Here is a 20,997-nt window from a genome sequence, read left to right as displayed (position 1 = left end):
GAACGGTGTAGGCACAAGCCAACAGTTTGGTGATGCCATCTGAGCCCATTATGTCATAATTTTTAATTAGTCACGGTAATATCGTATACCCCGGTAAAATAGGGAGGAGGTTTGACGGTATCAAAATTCCAATACCGCCCAAGCCTACTGTAGACTTAACAAAAGCTTTTATTAAGTGTGCCTCATTGCTTGATTCACATTGTCACCTCTGTTGCATTTTCGGACACTCTCTTCCAGGACACACTCAACCAGCCAGGGCTGGTGTTTTGAGAAGTCACTCCCACTGAAACAGAGAGAGAAAGAGAGAGAGAGAAATGTTGGCAGGTATTTGCAAAATACATCAAATTAACTGATATGTTAATATCACTGTTCTGCTCATAAGTTGACAGGATCTGCAAGATGTTTATCTTTTCTTTTATAGAATTAGAAAATGCCATTATAGAAAATGGCAGTTTATTTTTTTATATTCCACAAGAGAACTGAATTTAAAGATATCACCTCGTACAAAATTTTACATGCATTACTTCTTGTTTTGTCCTGAGCAGTGAAAAATCCTCCAAATACTGCAAGGTTTTTGGTTTCTCAGAATGTTTTGTACATTAGAATTTTGTTTTGTTTTGTTTTTACATTTTGGTTATATGATACTGAGATCCAAGACAACACAATATTGAGAAGGCTACAGAGAGGGATATGAAAATGAAAATTTGTGTACATTACAATTAATTTAATCTTGCGAAATATTAAATATATATATAATGTGTGTGTGTTAATATATATATATATATATATATATATATATATATATATATATATATATTAGAGGTGGGCATAGATTAATTTTTTTAATCTAGATTAATCTAGATTAATTTTGAAATTAATCTAGATTAATCTAGATTAAAATGGCTCATTTGAATTCTGCCGAAGGCATTCAGAATATGTGTGCTACCCAAATAATGACTATAAAAGTAAGTCTTTGGGAACGGGTTTGTCAAGCCAGGTGGCGCATTAGACCAGGGGCTCATCTCCTGTTTCCAAAATGCATCACAAACTGCTTGAGAAAGCTGTTCGACTCACTGTAAAGGTTACTACTGTACTGTTACCGTCCGTAGGCAACATTAGGTAGGCCTATGTTATTATCAACTACTAGCGATGTTGCCTAAAATCTATATTGTGATATACATTGCAGCCTCTTGCAATAACTATTATAATAAAACCATTTCAGAACAGGTTACACAGACCCAAACAACTGCTAAATGTATTTTTTTTTTTTAAAGGGTGTATGTAGTTTTGAGAACATATATTGTGCAAAACTGTAAGTATACAACATAATTTTGCAGATAAATAAAATTTAAGTACACTAGCTGCAGAGACTTAAGTAGGTCTAATGTTTATTATGGCTTGGAGCTTATGAAACCCCAAATTTAAAATTAGAATATTGTCTAACTGATGTCTTTTCAGTTAAAAAGAAACACAACAACGATTCTTAAAATCGGGCGCATACAGAGATTATGTCCTACACCACTAAGATATATTGGGAATAATACGCGCGCGCTGGTATTCAGTGATATGTTTCGTTTTGAATTTGAGGTGGTAGAACGGATAAGTCACGTTTTAACTTACCGAACTGTTACACCACACACTCTGTCTATATAGTTTGCTGCTGCTCGTTGCACCGATCTTTTTCACCAGTTTTCACTTTCAGCTGTGTTACAGTGTTTACTTAAGATGACGACGAATATGATCCGTTGCAGCCGGTTGCAGCCGGGTGTTCCTCGCGGCCGCGGGTAGATTGCGTCATCATAGCTTGTGTAGTATTAGCCAGCTCCCAACGCAACTTGGAGAATAGATTAACGGCGATATTTTGCTGCGTTAACGCCGATAACGGCCCACCACTAATATATATATATATTAATATATATATATTAATAATTGTATACCATTTCATTTAATACATTATTTAATTTTCTTTTTTATTTTATTTCTTTTTTTATCTCTTAAATGTAAAAAAATAAAACATATTACATTAAAAAAATTCTAAACATCAAATTCTGCAAGTGGTATGTAAATATATAAGCACACCTGTACATCATTACATATTTTCATATGATGTGAACTGAGATCATAAACCCCATAACATCCTATAAGGTTTGTTCCTGCACAATTTTTTTAGGTGATTTCTATACAACTGACATTGTTGTCTTGTTTCTCTCTTTCCATTTTCCCTGCTCTGGTCCTCTTGTGTGCTGAGAGTCTTTTCTCATTCTGAACTTTCTTTACTGAACATCAGCACAGATGCCTGACAATACCATGGGTCAGAATACGCTTTTATTTTCCATCCATTTCTCTCTCTTTAAACGAAATAGTGCTATTCACACACACACACACACACCATGTACTTGGGCATCTCTAGGGAGCCACTGGAAAACAAGATAAAACAACAGCATCAGATATCCTGTGCTGCTCTCTTCCTTCATGAGCTCTAACCTTCCAGAGCTTCGACAACTCCAGACTATTGTCCTGGGATCTGTCCTACTCCAAAATGCCATCAAAGAGCTTCTCAGTTTAGTCTGATCACAGAGCAGTTTAAAGACTGTCAGACAGACAGCATTCCAGCTCAGAGGAATTCAGAACACCTGTCAGAACTGAAGGATTCACTGATTTCAGGTCTATCGCTCTATCTGCTAAAAGCTCTTCTTCTTTTTTTTTTCATCTGTCCATAGAACGTTTGAAAAGTACCTGACACTACTGGAACTTCAAACGGGACGGGTTCTATGGTCAGATGAAACAAAAGATGTTTGCTTTTTTGGCAGCAAACACTTAAGATGGGTTTGGTTCATACAGGAATAAAAAGTACCCCATGTGTAAAATGAAATACTCTGCTGTATCTTTAATGCTGTGGGCCTAATTTTCTGCCAGAGGTGATACATGGCATCATGGATTTGATCAAATACCAACAGATAAAAAAACTAATTCTGACAACCTCTGCTAGAAATCTTATAACGGGCCATGTTTGGATCTTTCAACAGGACAGTGATCCAAAAACAAACATCAAAATCAAAACAAAAATGGGTCACTGGGCACAAAACCAAGCATTGTGCAATGGCCATCCCAGTCCCCAGACCTGAACCCTATAGAAAATGAGTGAGCTGAACTGAAGAAAAGAAGCGGCAACATGGATCTGGGAATCTGAAGGATCTGGAGAGTTTCTGTATGGAGGATTGGTCTCTGATCTCTTGTCAGGTGTTCTCCAAACTCATCAGGCATTATAAGAGAAGACTCAGAGCTGTTATCTTGGAAAAAGAAGGATGCAAAAAAGTATTTAATAAAAGGGGGCAAATAATTGTTCCCAATGTGTTTTGGAGAAAAACATTTATTTCATAATGTGATTTTCCCCCACTTTCAATTCTTTTACTTCAATGAATGGTTTCCCAGGCAGGGTTTATATTAAGCCAGGAGTAGGCCTTAATATAAAGTTAATCATGTCTTAAAAAATATGGCTAATCCTAACCCTTTCTGAAACACAGATTAAGTACAGATTACTAACACCTGGATTATGGAGTCCTGAACTAAAATAAACAAGATAAATTTAAAACCAATTGTGCTAATCTAAATTAGCATGACACGGGTTGCCTATAAAACATGGAATGAACCAAGAAATTCTTAAAAATGCATGGAACTGAGAAGTAAATCCAAGGAAAACAAATGGCATCAGAAAACTTTACTAAACAAGATGAAAAAAATTAAAGCAAGCATAATAAAAAGCACACATCAGCAGTGTGGGATACAAGAAAAGGAAAGCCTGGAAATCTATTTTTAATGAATTATATATATAGAAGAATTCTACATATATTTGTATATGTTTTATTAGGGGTATAACGGTATTTGTATAAAACCGAACCGAACACCGAACACTGGTTCGGTGCATACAGTCAGACGACGAATACAGTCAGTCACAGCCGATCCACTCTCCAGTTCAGAAGGGGGTGTGCACAGTAATGCAACGCTGTTTGCTAACCCCCACAACAAGAAGAAGGAGAACAGCTCCTTTGCGAATTACTACGGCAGGGGTCTTCAACGTTTTTCAGGGCGAGGACTGCTTAGGCGATAGAGACATGGAGCAGGGACCCCCGATACAAAATGTGTCAAACAGAGCTACATATTAAGCATATATCCTTTAATATTAATATAAACTAATTATATAATGAATAAGAATAAGTTATATTATGTTAAGACAGTAGATCAGAACTATGCAAATTATTGTTGTTGCAAATGCATCATTTCATTGTTAAAATGAAGGTTTACTGTATGCATCATAAACAACAACATGTTGTGATAAAAATCACAATTCATTACAGCAGCAATTATTTTAATGGGTTTCCAGAGTCATACATTTGTATTTAATTAATCAGATGGACAATTAAACATTTACCTGAACTTTGGCTACAAGTTTATTAAAAATTCACACATTCATTTTACTGTGAGATGGACAATAAGAATCAAATCACTGATTATTTGAAATCAGTGAGGGGTCTCCACAGTAAAGAGCAGATGTAATGTGTAATGTAGCAATGGCTCCACCATAACAAGAATAGTAATGTACAGTGAGACATTTAAGATTATTTACAAGTCATTACTTTTACAAATAATTGGAATGGAATTTAAAAAATATACTGATATTATCTAGTAATCTATTAGTCTACATTTAGCCTACATTGCGCGTATCTTTGACATGCCATATTTTTGTTCCGTGTTAGTAACCACTATGTCAATTGCAATTTCAAGAGTGAATCCTGCCTTAAGATAGCCTGGGTTTCCCCCAGGGGGGCAGCGTTTCATATTATTTAGAAGTTTCCCCGGGCGCCGCCATTGGCTAGCGGACCATCACCTGCTGTTAGCATCCCATTGACTCCCATTCATTTTGGCGTCACTTTGACAGCGAATAACTTTACATCCGAGGCGTTTAAAGACTCCATTTGTCCATTATTTATTTCTAAAGAAACACGAAAATGTATAAAAGGCTTCATTACCTTGTATCTTACGTTATGGCCCCGTAGATGCAGTTTTTGAAAAAATAGGCTAACGATTGCGTCATAACCACGCGACTCTCTGTCGCACAGTAGAGAAATGGACAGGAGGAGAAGCTCGCAGGCAATCGGGGGGACGTGGAGGCAAAATGACAAAATAATTAATCAGAATACTTAGCAAAATTTGCTCCTGCTCCTAGCTCATGGACACCTCCTACTCACGCTCTCCGTTTCTGCAAGTTTCGGAAGGGAATGATTCAGATTTCTCTTGGCACAGCTACTAGAAGACAGACAGGTTGCTCACGTCACATCTACGTCGTCAAGCTCAGTTTGAGTCTGCGCAGAACGCTCATCCATCAGGAAGTGAGTGCTTCTAATTCACTTCACTTGTCTCCGTTGAATCCAATGGGGTCGCTGTGTCCAGTTTATATAGAGTCTATGGTTTCCCCATGCTGCCTTGCGCGCAGCGTGATTTTATTCACGCTGCTAGGCAGCCTGGACACCATGGACCAGATTTTCCCCTCAAAAAGGGAACCAATCACAGAACGGGGAGGGAGCAGCAAGACGATGTCGACGTCTATGCGACACACCGAAGCAGTTTGTTTATATCTATGGATCCAACATGGCATCAGACGCGAAGTTACCTTTCGATGCAGCCTTAGATAGTGTTCTAAGTAGTTTAGAACGCAAGTTTATTTAATCTTCTTCCTCGTCGAATTTCTGTCGCTCTGCATACGTCATCTGGTATAATTGAAACGATTGGCTATGAGCTACATACAGGCGCATTTCATAGACATTCGTAGCGCCCAATAAACGGCTCTGGGCATTCGTAAACCACGCCTCAAATACGAGAAAATTAACATGTGGTTCCTAGACCACGTCACAGACAAGGTCTGACGTTAGCCAGGCTAGCCTAGATGTTACTTCCAGAACTTTTCAGCATGTAACTGGCCATTGGTCCTCTTAGCAGCATGAAAAACAAAACTTTTCTTCAATGGATTATAGCTATAGCCTCGAAAGCGCAAAAGAGCGTTCGCTTTACAATCACTAAAAGCTGTCACTCATCTCAGTTTGCGATCTCACAACGTTCCATTAAAATAAATAAAGTTGTCTACACACACTGCATAATAAATCTCTTACTTACATCGTGTCTTTGTTTGTAAATGGATGATTCGCGAGAGAGTGAGCAGAACTCATCACTGAACAAAAACTGCAGTGTTTTGAGCGGTGAGTGGATTCTAACTTAAACACCTCTGATTGGAAATTGCGTTCAAGAGATCAACAGAAAGAGGTCTGTGATTGGCTACATTTCTCACTGCTATAAAAACACACTGTAAATAGGAACATTTCACGTTGAAGTTAACGTGTCTTTTCTTCTCCACCTGTTTTTGTCTGACCCTGCTGACCCAATGAGCATTTCACTGTCCAGTGGTCATGCCTTAACTGCAATTTCTAGAATTGCATTAGTATTGCATCCTTCTCATGGGCATTTAATAATTTTTGACTTTTCAGTCTGAGTTAAATCTCTTTTTTTGGCTTATTTTATCTGTAAAAGAAAACGTGCCTAATAATTATGCACACAGTAGGCGTTTTTCATTTCCAGGCTTCATGAACAATTATATATCACTTATAAATGATTAAATACTAAATTAATACTAGTCATTAAGATTAATGTGGTTTGGAATTGGCAAAATGTGCCTGGAAAAATATAATCTGAAAATCAACGTGACTAATAATTCTGCACGCACTGTACAGTATCAACTGAGGGTGTTCTTGTTTTCGTTTCAGAGTGCTTATATTTAAATTGGACTTTGTGATGTTTTTTACCCATGTTTTTACATTTGTAAGGACCATCCATTGGCCCAACGACGGAATCCAACGGCCTGGTGAAGGTTTAAAGCGTGTATGTCTTTTCAGTGATCCAGTGAAGTTCACTTAATTTATTGGAACTTAGTTTTTGTATTACTTTAGCTCTATGCGTAATCTGACTCCAATTTCAAATGATAATCAAATTTTGATCGTATTTCTGATTAGAAAATAATCATAAATATTGATTATGAATTAATTTTGATCTTTGATTATTCTGATTATCCCATACTTTCAATTATTCGTTCATTACGGACCTAGTGTCGCTTTGAGACGTCACGTCGCGACTGCGCGCTCACGATCACAAACTAGCCAGTCCTGAAATAGTCAGAGGGTGCAGTGCAAGTATTTTACCCTATGCAGTCGCGCACTACAGACCCATAGGTGTAATTTTTTATAATATTTGCAGCGTACAACATGCTAAGTCAGGAGATAGTCAGAAATCAGAAGGTTTTTCTAAGATGTGCCCCATGGTCCATTCAAAGTGCCTTCAGTTTGATCTATCCTGGACAAAGATTTGCGGAAACACCAGACTACACATTAATCTACTAAAATGAATGATTTCTAAAACTTCAGAATAATTCAAGATGTAACATTTATTTGTCAGGTAAAAATGTATCATGCCAATTACAGAAGTAAATGATTAAAAGCCAATTCAGAAAATACATAACATCATTTACTCAAAGATGTCTCTAAAAGTAAGTAATGTTTCCCTGACAAAGACACAGTAATGTGTCAGGGATTTCCAATTGAAAAGCACTGAAACATTACTATGGGGGATGATCCTGGTAAAGAGTCCCAAAGGTTGCTCTGTTACCTCACCTTAAATATCAGATCAGAACAGAAGGGGGTTAAACAAATGTTGTTTAGAGTTGGTTGGGCCAATCCATGTACCCCAGGGGGGTAGCACCTGGTTTCTTGAGATATCGTAAAGAGATATCAGCCAGAGAGGAGATACAGGATTCTAGTTCTCAATCTTTCTCATTAAACCAATGACTGCAATGAAATTAAGACCATTTTACCAATCGCACTGTGCCCTTTAAAATGACACCAAACATGAAAAGGAAAAACAACATATTCACAAGATACACCATATGTGTTATATAGACATTCTTAATGAACTTTCAGTGCCTTGAGGAGGGAGAGGGGGGATGAGTTGAAGTCAAACAAGGGGACAAGGAGATACGTTTGGGCAGGACAAGGTTCTGTGCTCTGTCTTTACTATCTGCTGTCCAGGGTGCATTTTATGGCTTTATTGCAGGGTGCGTTTTGTTTTAGCAGGAAAATCAGTTCTTACACATTTTTTAACAAAAAATTATTTGTGATCAAACATTAATTGACAGACCCCCTGCAGTACAGTTGCGGACCCACGGTTGAAGACCCTTGTCCTATAGCTCGTCCTGGGTCCACATTTTATTTGGTGCTGTTTAAGTTGATGATTGCTCTATTTTACATATGCATCTGCTTACATATGAGATCACTTGTTTCTGCTTCTTCTTCACATGTCTAACTATCAGGTTGTGCTTTCCTAAGGACCAACCACCCACTGTGTCGTGATCAGGTCTATTGCTGTGTAGTGAACATCAGTTAAGAGGGCATTCCAGGCACCAGTTTATGGCAAGGCCTCTCTCTAACTGCTGGTGTGGAAGAAGATGTGCCACACCCTTGTTCTGCACTTCCAACTCGAGGGGGAAGGAGACACTAACAGACACACTACGTCCTGAGTTTCTGACCTGATAAGGAAAAAGACTACAAGATAGTTGAGGTTAAGTTTTTGCAAGCAAAAGCTTTTGCAAAACCTATTGCTTTCGGCTGCACTTTAGCTGCAAAGGGCCCCAGCACTGAGGGACCTCATCTGACCCTTTCAGCTCCTCCAGCAGCGCAGCTCAGTCCACAAAAGAACCTCTGCCACACGGCTCCTCAGTGACGCAGCCAGTCTGCAAAGGACCCTGTGAAGATTTATTTGACCCAGCTCCCCAGTCCACTCTTTAAGGATCTTCTTTAGTTCAACAGCATTGCATTTATCCATTCTGTGTTGTATTGCACCGGGGGAGGGCTCATCTGATACACTCATAACTACACCTTAAGTGACACAAGATCAAAAATCACTCGTCATCAGCGAATTATGTAAAAATCATTTCAGACGCGAACCAATCCTGATGCTGAACACATCACAGGATGTGTTTCTGCGTAAGCATTTTGAATGGAAGCGTGCACAGGGCCCAATTCAAAACTCACAGATCTAAGATTGGTCTTGACCCACCTTCTTTCTTTGGTATGATGATTTAGGGGCTGTAAAAACCCTTCTTCATCTCGGCCAGAGGGACAGGCTCTATCGCGTCCTTCGCCAGAAGGACAGCAATCTCCACCCTAACCGGATCGTTCTGATAAGCCAGTGTGACAGGCTGGGCAGCCCTAGCCACGTGTCCAGACTCCGTACAGGTGGCACCAATGGAATGATATCTGGTGTACCCCTGGGGGATTCGCGGCAAGGGGGAGCAAGGGAACCCAGGGTGGGAGGCTCTGCGTCCCTCGTTACTCGTGGCGAATTATGTTAAAACCCCTATCTTGCCCCCAGGTCTGCTGTGGCAGTAACTGGTGACAACCGATGAGGCTGGGCGTCGTCAACACTCGTCACACTTACCTGCTGTGTGCAGACCCATTGCAGCAGAACGCAGGGAGGTACCGGTGCGAGGTTCTGGAGCGAGTGTTTGATGTTTGATGGCCATGAGCATCATGTGTGACCCAGTGAAAGAGGAAATTGAAAGAGGACCATGTAAAATTCACTACCCCTTCTGTCTGCAGCCTCTCCTTCCCTGGGTGGCCCGTCTCACGAATGCTTGCAAGGGTTCTTAATATCCTGTTGACGGGCGTCTGGAGGACGCTCTGGAGTCTGGCTGCTGATCCAGGCTGTTGCAGGGCCGATGCAGCTTTCGCCGGTCGCCCTCGGCATCGAGCAGGTGGAGCTTGGGCTCTCTGGGGTTTAGAGGAAGACCCGTATCGAGGCAAGTTGTGCTTGATTGCTACGGAGAACTGCTGCGAGTCCTCGACAGTGTCGCCGAACAGGCCACCTTGGGAGATGGGGGCATCAAGAATTTTCTCTGAAAGGTTGAGCCAAAGGTGGCATTCCTGGACTATCGCCCGACCCAGGGCCTGTGCCATCACCTTCATAGTTCCTGCATTACCTCCGGGTCAAGACTGCCCTCGTATATGTAATGTATATATTATCTTCTTTTTTTAAATAATATTAGTCTCAGTGACTCAATCTTGGGCTCAAGACTCTCTCCAGTACAAATCTTCAGGCATCCTTTCATATGAACAGATGGAGGTTTATCTCTGGGAGATAAGCTAAGGGCTGATGAGGCAGACAAAAGGGGAAATGATAATTGCGTGTGCACAAGTGTGATAGGAAAGGTGTTGTTGTGTCTCTCTGTGTGTATGTTTTGCTTAAAGGCCACTGCATCACTGAGGGAGACTCATAGAGCCATCTGCCCAATTAGGCAATGTACCCACCGCAACACACTTCTTCAATTACCACACTGATCTAAGACAACACACACACATCTGCACAAGACCAACAGGAACCACATCCACTAATATATTTGTGTGAATGCCAGCTAGACACACATACACGCAATTCATGCCAAACTCTGAGAGCTGGTGACTTTCTACAGAGTTTCTGACTCAAAGGTCAAAGCCACACAAGTCAAAGGCTCCTAACGTTGAGAAGTCAATGGTTTCCATGATGATGGGTGAAGTCTGGTCATTAATTTCTGCCAGCTGAAAAGGCCACAGTGCCCTGGCATCTTGGTTAGTTAAAGATCTACTAAATCATTCTTAATAAATGTGTGTGTGTACTCTGCTAAAAAGCCTGAAATACTTTAAGTAAATTAGACAATGCTCCTCATATTAAACCCTTTAAACATTATCAAGAAATTTGCATCTTGAAAGTTCAGTGTATTTATATACTAAAGTAACTTTCCAACTGCTTGCAAAGGTAAATATGAATGCGATATTTGTGTAATATTAATAATCTGTATTTATAGATCTTAGATATGAACTGACATTTCAAGAGAGATAATCTTATGACAATAAACAGCTGATTAGTTAAGACTTGCATTACATTGCTCTCAAATATTCCCATCCCAAAAATGTCCCATAATAAGTCTCTTATGTTCATCAAGACTGCATTATTAGTATAGTATTGTATAGTATTTGATAAAAACAGTAAAAACAGTAATATTGAAAAATATTTGTACAATTTATTTTATTTTAAATATTTCTGTTTTTATAACTGTTTTCTATTGTAATGTATTCTAAAATGTCATTTATTCCTGTTATTGCTCAAGAAACATTGATCAATAACAGGTTTCAACACGGTTTCAACATTGATCATTCTTATCAGTGTTGAAACAGTTGAGCTGCTTAAAGGTCCCGTTCTGTGTGATCCCATGTTTCAAACTTTAGTTAGAGTGTAATGTTGCTGTTAGAGCATAAATAATATCTGTAAAATTATAAAGCTCAAAGTTCAATGCCAAGCGAGATATTTTATTTAACAGAAGTTGACTACAAAAAACGGCTCGATTGGACTACACCCCTCTACATCCTTCTTTAGTGACATCACCAGAACCGTTTCTTGACTAACCTCCGCCCACAGGAATGCCCCCTCAACTCTACTGGCTACTTGCGCACTTCTTATAACTTAGGCTACTGTGTTTACTCAGCTCTTTACGGTGATTTTCTTAAGTAAAACTGACGCTTCATCTTTTGTGTGTTGTACAATAAACTTTATTATACTCATCAGTACATGTTTGATCATCATTCAGACAGCAGACTTGGCTATTAATAAATAATGGATACATAGCCTACAAGCAGATGACAAATACGTTATAATAACCGTAATTAAACTACTAAACCATACTTGTTTCATCTCTATACAGCACTCTGACTCTGTAGGCATTATTGTCCGACTCGAAATGAAGCCGTTACTGAGAGTTTCAGAGCCGGCCCGTGGGGTTGTGGGGCCCTAGGCAAGATCATGAAAATTGGCCCCACTGGAGTAAAAAAACTCTCATAACAATTTTATGAAGGAAGAGATAGCACATGATACGACAATTTCAATATTTAAGTTTGTAAATGTGTATTAAGTGTAGCATTCAAAAATGAAAAAAATATTTACATGAAACTCAAATAAATGAAATAAAATGTATGAATTGTACATAAATTATAATATATATATATATATATATATATATATATATATATATATATATTAAAAAAATTAGGCTATAGATGGCTCAATATATAAGTTTATAAAAGTGTAACATTCAACGTACATATGAAAAATCTAAAGAAACTAAGAGATTTTTAGCATTTTGAGGTCTGAGATGGTCCACCTTAATTTAAAAAACTACGATAACTTCATCAGAGGATTAAAATCTATACAAAATGCATGGGTAGATAATTCTTAACACGCTGAATGTGGCCCAATCTTTCCATGTCTGTCTGTCTGTCTGCGATCATGGGCATTGTTACATTTATTAGTAAAACTAATAATACAGCAATAAATAACACACTATTTATAGAAGTCAGAAGAACACACCTTTACTTTGAGCTTGTCTTTATTCCTCAACCATTCTCCTCTTCCTTTTTTCAGCTCCAGAAAGATGGCGTTTGGATGCCATTTCTACCACAGTTTAACATATTATTATTTCAATTTACTAAAAATAGCATTGCTGTATGACTACGACTCTGACGAGACTTCGTGACGTTATGACAGACAAGAGGCAATCCAAATATGTGAAGTCGATATTACCATAGAGATTATAATATTTGGTATTTCATTTTTGACATCACATTTTCTGTCATGCAAAATGCCTCATATAGGCCTAAGAATATATATATATATAATATATAATATATATATATATATATATACACACACACACACATTTACATATGTATATAATATTTAAAGCACACATTATAAAACCATGTCAAAATGAAGAGACGCATGTAGACGCATATTACACATAACATGCTTTGTGGGTAACGTTAAACAGGCTGACTGTGAGCACGTGACAGTGAAAACATTAAGATTATTTTAACTGAATTAAAATGGAAGAACAATGAGTAATTAACAAGCTTTCAGAACGAACATGCTACAGTTTTATTGTGCTGTCAATAAGTCAACACAGGCTTATCACGCAACAGTTCCGTTAAATGAACGTGCTAACAATTCATTTTCAAGCAACAGTTCCGTTAAATGAACGTGCTAACAATTCATTTTCAAGCATTAGAGGCTAAATACTATGGCTATGCATTCAAGACTATTTATTTAGCAAATCACCATCACGTTTGCTACGTTAACTTTCCAATTAAATGCATCGCAATTGTAAAAAATTATTCGCATTTGATACTCACACTCTGATTGTCATCCATCTTCGCTGGTCCTCTAATTCGGTAGGTGGCGCTGTCACTAAAAACCTAGGGTCCTAGAAATGCGGTCCTAAAAGTGGGGTCCTGAAAATGCAGCCTCCGGCTCTGCAGGCAGACCCTACTCATTTGTCCTGACAGACTGAGCGCGAGCTCATGAAGCTCCGCCCCCTGTGTCGTCCAGCAGCAGCTCATTTGCATTTAAAAGGCACACACTGAAACAGGTCGTTTTTCTGAGCCCCAAAAAATGTCAATTTAAACATGCTGTAAAAAATGATCTGTTGGGTATTTTGAGCTCAAACTTCACATACACACTCTGGGGACATCAGAGACTTATTTTACATCTTGTGAAAAGGGGCATATAACGGGACCTTTAAATTCTTTATAGAAACTGTGATCTTTTTCAGGAATCTTTAATAAATAGAAAGTTCAAAAGAACAGCATTTATTTGAAATAGAAATATTTTGTAACAATGTACAAATATTTACTTTCACTTTTTATCAATATAATGTATCCTTGATAAATAAAAGTATCAATTTATTTACTTATTTATAATTTATCTTACTGACCCCAAACTTTTGAACGGTAGTGTAAGTATATACTATATATATATTATATATTAACATACAGTAATACATGCATGTACATACAGCATATACATATATACAGTACACAGGGTTCCCACACCTTGGTTAACTTCAAATTCAAGGACCTTTCAAGGACTTTCCAAGTCCAATACCCTCAAATTAAAGGACTTAATGTGGGGATACATTTCAAGCGAGAGCAAGGTTACATCGTTTCAGCCTATTTTTACAATGTTTCACAGTGTCTGTGTGAAACGTTTAGGTACCATTTCATGCACACGTGAACACCATGGCAACGTACAACACAAAGTACCTCACGCAGGAAACACTTAACGTAACGCGTAAATGCGAGTAACTAACATACATCAAGCAAGCTAGTATGCATAGGCCACGAAGTGTTGGCACATAACATGTTAGCGGACCAGAGGGAATAATATGGATTTTTTTTCCATAAAACTTCTTGCACACAATAAATTCAAGCACTTTCAAGGACCTGTACCTTTATTTTCTAAAACTTTCCAGGGCCTTGACATTTTTTTTTCACATTCACAAACTTTCAAAGATTTCAAGGACCCGTGGGAACCCTCTGTAGGATTATCCTTGAACAGTCCATTTCATATTAACCCAACACCACATTCCACAGTTCGGAACGATTCCCTAGTGAACCATTAGTAAGTCATAAAACACAGTCATGGTGGCGAGATGGCTAAAGGAGATGTCACCCCCCTTCCCCTTTTTGTGTGTGTCTAATCTCAAACCAGCGATGCCAGGACAGCAGGAAAAGATTCCTCTTTGTTCCACAAACTTAAGACCAAATGGCCAAGAACCCTGTGGTGACCCCAATGCATAAATCCACAGCCTTATCAGGAAACGAAGGATGCTAAAGCATTCTTATGGCCCAGAATCACCAGAAACCCTCAACCAGGGGACACCCCCCTTTCTGCAGTTGTAAATTCCAGAGACTTTTTGTCTCCAAAACCAATAGACTGAAATTAACCCACTCGTTGTTTAATACAAACAACGGTCTCAAAATTGCTTCCAATAAGCTGAACTGATCACCAGTATTTACCTCACATATATCTTAAGTATCATGTATATTTTATGTAACCTGTGGAGTTATTTCTGTGTGTTTAACTTTCATTACAGCCTATTTGTAAGGTTTTCTACCTCAGCTATAGGAACTAATCACCAGAAGTTGCCTCATACATGTGTATTCTCTGTAGTCTGTATGCTTTATATTACTCAAGTTAATTTTGTGTGTTAAACACTTATCACAGCTAAATCCTTATTTACTCCCACCTCAACTATGGGAAGTATATGTATTTTGGTACCTACTTGATGGGTAAATGATTTCTAGAATTTTGATATAAAGTAGATGTGTGTAGGATGCACCATATTTAAACTATTAAGTTTACTTATTAAAGCGTTTAACTAAACTCTCAGGAGTTTGGGCACACGTGATCATGTGGACTTTACGCTAATTACATGCAAGAACCGGAGAACAGGGCGTAGGTCCCGCCCAAGACAATATCTGATTGGCTGTCGCACTAGGAAGGACGGGTCAGATGGACACGCTTATAACCCAATGACAAGCAGCTATGAGTTGCTTTTTGGCTTGCTTTTTGCCTTGCTTTTTGCCTGCCTTGTGCCTCGCCTTTGCAGTGACGTTTGCTCTTGCTGACCTTTCCATCGTCCAGTGTGTATGCTTACATACTCTTCAAACCACCAAGAGCTCACTCAAAACTCATCAACTCTTCCGTAAGATCCTTCGCTGAACTTCGTCAAAGAAACCCCTCTCAGAGTCGCTCCAGACTCAGAGGAAACTCCGTTGCATAGCAACCCGCAATCCAGGAAATCCCGCGAACGAAGCGCCACCCGGCAAAGCCAACCAACCACTCACCATCGAGTGCTGTCCCTCAGAACGCATCATCGACCGACTGCCAGCCAATCAGCGCCGAAGAGATTCCCTCTCCAGCAACTTCGTCACAGGGAACGCACGCGCTCAGGAGCATCTAAACGCAAGTACACAATTCTCCTAATTCTGGCTGAAGTGAACTGGTGCAAATCTTATTAAGAAAACGAACTAAGATTAAAGTGCTAGTAGTTTGATTCTCTCAGGTTGCGGTCAAGAAATAGTGTCTAACGCTAGACATTTGGGACTCCATTCACACTCCGTTAATAACATCACTCTCTGTCACTGTTTGAATGAATGTTTGTGTGTTTTTGTTAGTTTAGTTTGTGTGTATTAGAGTAGTTCAATAAAGTCTTGGTTGATTTTACATACAAGCGTCTTGTGCTGTGTGCTTACAAGTTACTGCCTTAAACTAAAAAGATTTTGCTACCTTGCTCATATTAATCAGTTATCATAACTTTATGATATTATTACCGTAGGCCACGGAATAATATTCTGTCCAGAATTGGTAAAATACCCTAATCTCAACTTATCGGTGGACGAATAGTTGATAAAGTGTTAAATATTAATTCTGAATAGTTTGCATAATAATTCGGTTCTTATTTCCTGTAATTCAATCCCCTTTGAGTTATATTGATCTTAATTCCCTTATTAATCTTACATATCTGGTGGAGACATATTTCGGGCAGTTTAAACTAAATTGTAAGCACAAAACAAGTCATTTGTGATTGTATCTAATCTATTGGTCCGGAAAGATAGATTAGAGACACAGGAAAACGAGTATTTTATTGTTGATGTGTAACGTTAAGAGCGCATAACAGGGCGTTGTGTGAATGAATGGAAATCTAAACTCACGTTTAGTTTGTATAAGTGTTTTGTTGTTATTGTTAAAACTGCAGTAAACGAATTTAAGATTGTCTGTTGAGACAAAAGAAAGTCGCCTTACAGCGCACCAGGAGAGAAGTAAGCGTGTTCCTTACTTTCTTTCTAAAAGGCCTTGTTATAGCTAGATTGATTAATTATTGCGTGTTCCAATATTAAATCAACTAAGCTGTCTCCCTAGGTTGACATTAGAGTAGCTAACTAATGTACCTGTTTGTATTGACTCACTTGGTGAAGTAGATACTGTTACTCGTGAAACACTACATGTGTCCGAGCCTGATTTGAATGGGAGTTTTGTTAAACTTGATCAAGTAAATTGATGCAGTAAATCCTGCATGCTGTGTTGCGTGTCCACAGAAACTGACACGAAGAATTCCGATCCGCCGAGATCGCAATAACGTTATTGTTTTAACAGTGCATCTGCAGTGCACGAAATATTTTGCCTCACTCACAAAGAGCTGAGATTTATTGAGCGCCATATCGTAAAGAATAAGCGCCCAGTGTTTGTGTAATACTGAAATGCGCCGCCATTTCATGTAATGTTTTGAACTTTGTCTGCACGCAGACATACCCACGTGCGTCTTGAACTGTTAGGCTGTGCGTCACCATAGTAACAGCCGTGACACGGAAGTCTTAAAAGATTTTCGGGTTGACCCTCAAGTGCGCATGCGCGCACTTTTGTAAACAACTCAGGTGTTCACGGAAGTCTATGCTAAAGCCATTAGCCTCGTAGGTTAGCGCAAGCATTGGTGTGGCTCGCTGAAGCTGGATGCAGTGTGTTGTGTAGCAGTGTTGAAATGATTTAACCTTTTCACATCTCCACTCTAACAATCTGTGAACATTCCCATTTTATGTTTTACTTTATTTTTTTTTTTCACCTCCCTATCCCCATTAAAGGAATATTGACTCAGAAGTATTTAATTTGTGACGAATATACAATTAACTAGAGTTAAATCTAGGCTAATCGTAATCACCAATACCCTAAGCATTACATTGGCAATAGCTCTTCAATTGTGTAATAGGAAATCTTGACCTTCAAAGTTTAAGTAAACCAGTTACCAATTAGATCAGCCATTTTATTTTTCTTTATTTTTGTATTATTTTATTATTATTAATTTTTTTCTTCCTTTTTTTTTATTCCTTTATTTTACTTTATTTATTCACTCTGTTTTGTTGTTTATTTCCCATTTTCATTTGTTTTCTCTCTCATTCTGTACCGTCATGGGCGGTCCCTTTGCATGTTAATTATTATTAACGCTTGGATTACACTGTTAGTCTCATTTCTTTTAAACAAATAACGAGGAACTTCATCGTTCATTTGTTTTCAATAAAGAGACTACGATAATTAAAATTTTGTTTATTTACTTTTAATTTTACATTAATTTTATTTTATTTTTATTTTATTTTATTTTCTTATTTTCTTTTTAATTAATTTTGTTTTCAAAATCTCCTATTGCCAGTATTGTTTTCCCTTCCGCTCCATTTTCCCTTCTCCTATTTTCAGTGGGAGCAGTAATGTATGTATATATTTATTGACATAAATGTATAGATAAAACACTCTGCGAGTTTAATGATAAAGTGGAAACAACTCCCTTTTGACATTGTCTTATTTAGATGTGCACCAAATAAAAGCAGCCTTTAATCGCAACAAGGCTTAGTGGATTAGCATATAACCATAGCATAACTATTGGTCAACTAGATCCACATGCTAATTGAGTCAGTATCCCTTCCCTCACTTGCATTTAACTCCTTCCTTGTCTTTTCTGCTTCTTCTCTCTTCTACCCATGATATTTCTGGAACTGAACCTGTGAGAATCAATCAGTAATTACAGGAAGTTTTCAAAGAAACTGTTCGCAAACATTCTGAAGTTTTAACAGTTGTGTGAATTCACCCTCCTTGCACCGCACGCTACCCTACATTTTGGCATCCTACACAGTCGAATAAATTGGAATAAAATTAAAATAAATTTATTGGCAAATAAATAAATAAATTAATAAATAAATTGATAGGAGGAACCATAAACGACTACCGCTCACTTAACGCATTCCAAAAAAAAAAGGAGCACGTAACAGGTGTATGGTGTCGATCCTATAAGAAGGAGCACGATTATTGTCGTTAACACTTTCTTTCTACCAGGAGGAAGTTATAACGACAATAATACACAGAATTAAGAGATTCCAGGTACCTTTCAATTTGACCTTCATTGAAGTATCTCTATTGAATTATTTACAAAAAAAATTCTTCCCTTCCTTGAGAATATTACTATTATTTTATTTTTAGTTCTTTGTTTCACAGCCCTGATTGCTATCTACTGTCTTTGAATATCACCTTGCTTTGTCTGGTCTTTGCTCACTCTCCCTCCTCTCAGCTGTATCCTCCAAGCTGCACTATTTTCTCCCACAGAGACTACGAGTAGCAGTACACGTCAAAGGAGGCCCACAGCTCCAGCAAACCACACTTAACCACCCATCACATACTTAGCTCACACACACTTTCACAGATCTGTGCCAGTCTCTTTTCCAGGTTTTCCCTACCTTGTGCCAACATGTCTCGCACTGATGATCACACCACCCACTGGGAAGACTTAGAGAACTGGTTAAGTATCGTGACATGCAACTTCTTGCCCCAGGCTGCCAACAACCTACGACAGCACACGCAAGAACAACTGGATGCCAACATCTCTGACATCACAACACAGGATCCAACGCGCAGCTACAACCACAAAGAGATAGCAAAGATCACTGGCTCCCTAAGTCACACGCTGATAGCCTCACTCAAACTGAGTGATGAGCAAGAAGCTCACCTCCAGGAGGAGCTGACTCGCGCAAAACAACGCATCAAGCAGTTAGAACTGGAAGCACAGGACCAACAGGAAGGGTCCGACGAGGTGGAGCCAGGCGCCAAAGAGGAAATCGAAAGGCTTCAAGAAACATTGACAACCACCAACAGAGAATTAGAACAAGCTAGGGCTGCCCAAGATGATCTGGCCAACAAGTTACAGTATGCAGAGCAGCTACTGGAAAAAGCCAAGGCTGACTTCAGAGACAAGAACAGCCGAATAAAGGCCCTTGAAAACCATCTTGAAAGGTCACGAAATCAGATCAGCGATTTGACTCAACAGCTCGACTATGTAAAAGAAGAATCCGACTCAATCAGAGAGGAACTCAAGCATGCGTATGAGCTGCACCCTGAGCCAACCAGGACAAGGCGTCCTCTGGTCTCACCCCTGCCCAGCAGAGCTGCGTCCCCTATCCTGGGACTGCCACATCAAAGAAAAAGTGAAGAATCACCACCAAAGCCCTATACAGCTGTCATGGAGGAGCGCTACCCTGCTGACAAGAGAAGGGGGTCTCTCCGAACCGACTATGAAGCTGCACATGGCCTGGAACTCAAGGACCTTGACAAGCTGGCCAGGAACATCAACAAATTCACCCCAAATGTGGCAGGAAGTCAAGATGTCCAGGCCTACCTGCAAGATATTGAATTCCACTTGGAAATGAGATCCAATGTGACAGACAGAGACAGACTTTATTTGCTTCGAACAACATCCAGTCCTGAGGTGCGAAGTTTCTTGGATAGACAGCCTACACACACCAAGTCAGACTTCCACCTCCTCCGAGAAGCCCTAATTAAAGAATTTGCAGACCCAGAGGCAGACCAAGGACTGGTGGCCGCCCTAGAAACCAAACAAGGCCGGCATGAGACACCCCAAGCCTTTTACAACAGACTCAGACGAGCTTACTTTGGTGCACGTAATGAACCTGACATGGAGGAGGACTTGAACTTCAAAACCCTCTTTCTGAGAAACCTCCACCCTGGAGTAAGCCACCACCTAGGCGTCATGGCCTGTCCTCGCACAATGACTACACAACAGTTGAGGGATTTGGCCCACAAAGCCTATGGCAAACAAAAAATGGCCTCAGAAAAGGGAACCAAACCACCAGCAGTTTGTGATTTCAATACGCAACATCAAGGATTAGCCCTAGAGGGCACCCAGCATCACGAAAGCACCAAGCTGCCACCTAAAGAACAAAGACAATCCTCCTTCAGAAAAGAACGGGACTCTCATGTCAGTGTCAGACCCAAACAACCAAACAATCACTGGCACAAGCAACGAGACACGCCACACACGTCTGGACACCACTGGGAGAAATCATGGGACCAGTCATGGCCGCACGAAAACCGCTGGGATAATTCATGGAACCAGACACGGTCATATGGAAACTCAAGAGGAAAAGGTTCATGGGAGGCCAACTGGACGTCTAAAGGAAAGCGACACACGCCCCCAGGAAC

Source organism: Scardinius erythrophthalmus (genome assembly GCF_964197995.2).
Source record: "Scardinius erythrophthalmus genome assembly, chromosome: 1".
Taxonomy (NCBI): domain Eukaryota; kingdom Metazoa; phylum Chordata; class Actinopteri; order Cypriniformes; family Leuciscidae; genus Scardinius; species Scardinius erythrophthalmus.
Note: the sequence above shows the minus strand (reverse complement) of the source record.